Source organism: Mus musculus, chromosome 2 (assembly GCF_000001635.26).
Source record: "Mus musculus strain C57BL/6J chromosome 2, GRCm38.p6 C57BL/6J".
NCBI lineage: Eukaryota > Metazoa > Chordata > Mammalia > Rodentia > Muridae > Mus > Mus musculus.
Genome location: NC_000068.7, coordinates 174,800,485 through 174,804,312, shown reverse-complemented (window position 1 = coordinate 174,804,312; position 3,828 = coordinate 174,800,485).

Here is a 3,828-nt window from a genome sequence, read left to right as displayed (position 1 = left end):
TGTCATTCAGGAAGTAGAAGTCAGGGGGCAGGTGGAGCTGCTTCCTCCTATGGCTCTTAGAAGTAGACTTTCTTCTCAGCCAGGTATCTCTACATTCTTGGGGCTACAGCACCCCACAATCTACCTCTCCACCCAAGGCAGCACTATTCAAGTCTGCCTCCAACTTTGTGTCTGTATTGTGTCCCTTCCTTTCTTGCTAAGAATGAAGCATCCTTCAGCAGAATTGGACTCCCTTGTCCGATATGGAGTCTACTCAGTTCTGAATTTTGCCCCATGGCTGAGGCAAACAGCTTCAGACAGACATTCCCAACCCCAAGCACTCAAAGATCCTGAACTTTTGTTACACTCTAGACCTTTTAGACAGAAGGACCTGAATGTGACCCAAGGCTTGAGATAATGACATGTGACGGTGCTGGCAGCTGTTTAAACACTTTCCCAAAGCTCACCTGAGTGCAAATAAAACAAAGCCCAGGTCAGATGGACATAGGCAAGAAGGGCCAGTTTCCAGGTGACCTTTGCTTCCAGCTGGGCCCTGGTAGGCAATAGAATCTGAGAACTGCCAGGACATTCATGCCTGACAATGTGATTGAACAAAAAGGGGAAGCCAGAGACATTCAGTCATCTGAGTGACTCCCTAAGGTAAGGGTTTTCAACTTCCATGGATGTTTGTTGCTTCAGACGGGATATTTGGCAATGTCAGGAGAAAGTTTTGGGTGTACCAATTGGCAGAGCACAGGACGTCCACACAGTCCTGAGTTTGGGCTGAGGTCCTCTGGAGGACATGAACAGTGAAGAGTCAAGCATGTGGGCTCTTAGCTTCATCCTGTAGGAATGAAGATGTTTTAAAGAGACATACATTGCCCTCCCTTCCAGTATCAGACAATTGAGATGATGGACCACCAACTCCCAAATTGAAATTTCACCAGGAATCTCACGCTGGGAGAAGGGAAAGGCTGAAGCCTGGTATATATCAGAGAATGAAATTTTGAGGATGCGATTTCACTTAGTTCTGATGATTTGTCAGACTATCTTGCAGGAAAAAAATGGAGCCAAGAAAATGACAGGCCAGTGATGGGCAGGATCTGAGGTAGTGATGGGTCAGTGACAGGTGAGATACCCCTTGACCATAGCATCTTTGGCTTCCACCATGACCTTATGTCAGACTCAGTGAGGGTCTGTTGACCTTTTCAATAGTTTACCTTTGGGATGTGGCCACATCAAATAAATCTCTTTTGTGTATTTTTTCACTTTCACTTATCTCAGTAGTTGGACTATTCAGGACAGACAGTGGTTGAGACTGTCTGGTGGGGTTTCAACTCTCTAAACCTCGGGGAAAATGAGGTCAAAGGCAACCTGGAATGTTGTCCTGGGTTCTTTCACCTGCAGAGTGTGCAGAGTGCATATCCCATGGCATGTCAGTGCCATGAGAGCCATTCAAGCCAACTGGGGGCTGTTCTGTAGAGCTGTCTTCAAGCCCACACCCCAGAGTCTGTTCCCCATATGCAAGGCCGGATGACAACTGTCCAACAGAAAGCAGATGCTGGTGCCACCGCCACCGCCACCGCCACTCTGATGACACTCCCAAAACCCCTTGTCCTCATTTTTCTTTCTCCACAGCACATCCATCTGCAGGGGGTGGGATTGGCCCAGATGAGAGGAAGCCACAGACGGAACCCAGGCCCATCTGCCGGAATGTCTACAACTTCCTCTAAATTATAGCTACTCTGTCAGATGGTGGGCTCATTGTCTCCAAGAATGCCCCAGTGGCACTTTACATGACAAAAGAACATGGGGGCTTTGCTTGATGAGACTCTAGAGTCTTCTTGGACAAACTGTTCTCTGAATACACCCAAGCTCAGTAGCAGCCAAGGTTCCCCTACAGAGACAGGAGAGTCACCACCAGCCATAAATCTCTCCTAAGAAGTCTTTTCCTACCAGCATGTTGAGTAGCTGGGAGGCCTGGCTGGGGCAGCCGCCTCCTGCTCACAAGTCCTGGCCACCTCTTGTCTGTCTGTGCTATTGTCTTGCAACTCTGGGGACTCCGTGTGACCCCACCCACACCCCTAATGTGGATTAAGGTCTGTTACTGAAGTGTTAACCTAATTGTCGCCTTCCCACTGTGCATCCTTTGCTTTGAAACCAGGCTTGGCTTCCCAAGACCTTTTAGAAAAACCCAAAGCCCTTCTCATGGAATCCCATATGGTCATGGTTTCCTGTCCTTTTTATAACCATCCAACCATCCATCCATCCTTCCATCCATCCATCCATCCATCCATCCATCTATCCACCTATCCACCACCAATCCATCCACCTATCCACCACCAATCCATCCATCTATCATCCATCCAGTCAGCCACTCAATAACATCCATTTATCTATCCACCATCCATCATCCATCCATCCATCCATCCATCCATCCATCCAGAAGACAGGTAGGCACACACACACACACACACACACACACACACACAACCTCAGTCCTTAAATTCTAGGAACAATGGCCCACACACTCTGCTCTCATCCCTCTGTGTGAATTCCCTCCCCTGCTTGGACGCAGCAGTTTTTCCTGTGACTTTTCCGTCAAGATTTCCATTTTCCAAGAAGCTTTCCCATCTCCTTCCCGGATACCAAGACTGAATAGTGGTACTGGGGAGACAGTTGCTGCATTATCTCAGAAAATCCATACACAAGGAAACCTGAACACTAGGAAGTTGAATAACCTGCCTTGGCCATCAGGCATTCACCGTGGAGCCAGGGGATGTTTCTGGTCACACTTTCCATTGGCCAGGAGGCCCCAGCCTAAGCTCTACAGTCTCCAGAATTCATCTCGAGGGCGCTCATCATATCTTGATGTCTCTCAGAGTGTTTTTTGTTTTTTGTGGGTTTTTTTTGTTTGTTTGTTTTGGTTTTAGTTTTGGTTTTGGTTTTTGGTTTTTGGTTTTTGGTTTTTGGTTTTTGGTTTTTGGTTTTTGGTTTTTGGTTTTTTTGGTTTTTGGTTTTGTTTTGCTTTGCTTTTTGTTTTTGTTTTTGTTTTTGTTTTTGTTTTTGTTTTTTGCTGTCTAGACACTTCTACCCAAAGCACCAGATTCTTAAGGAGAGCTGTCTCCAGAGTGCTGGCCAAGCCCTAGGTCTGGCACCCAGTATTTTTACATAGTTGTGGACAGGAGGTCCTTTTGGATGCAGGCCCTTTGAGCTGTCTGAAGGATTGGCTGGAGGACTTTCTTTTCATCAGCATCCATCTCTCCAACCGCTCGGTGGCCGACACCCTAGCCTGCCGTGCTGAGTGCAGATGCCCATCACCACCAGCAAGGCTCTCCCAGCACATGTACTCTAACTAGATGCTAGTCAGCACAGGTTCACAGCCCATGTTCTTCTGAAAATTCAACTGCTTCAGGAGTCTGGTCTGATCTGGGGGCATTCCCAAAGCTCAGAGAGCAATTCCACAGCCAGACCTTGTCCTCTGGGCTTCAGGGAAGGCCATCTTTTTCTCCACTCATGCTCCACAGGTGCCATCCTAAAGCACTAATGCATCCTAGTTCACACAGATGGCACCATCATCCCATTCAGAAGGTCGCAATTATCTCACATCACAGGTGGGGAAATCAAGTCAGAGAACCACTGATCTACAGCCTAGGGCTCCCAGACCTCCCCTGGTGTCTTGAACTGCATGCCAGGACTAGAATATTTCTGTGACATTCACTTCTGGAAATCCCCATTAAGGCCACACAGTCACTGCACAAGAAGACAGGACTTGTATTCTTTACTTACCTGTTTGTGACGTCAAGTAAACCTCCATCCAAGGATGCCTGGAGAACTTAAAAGGGATCT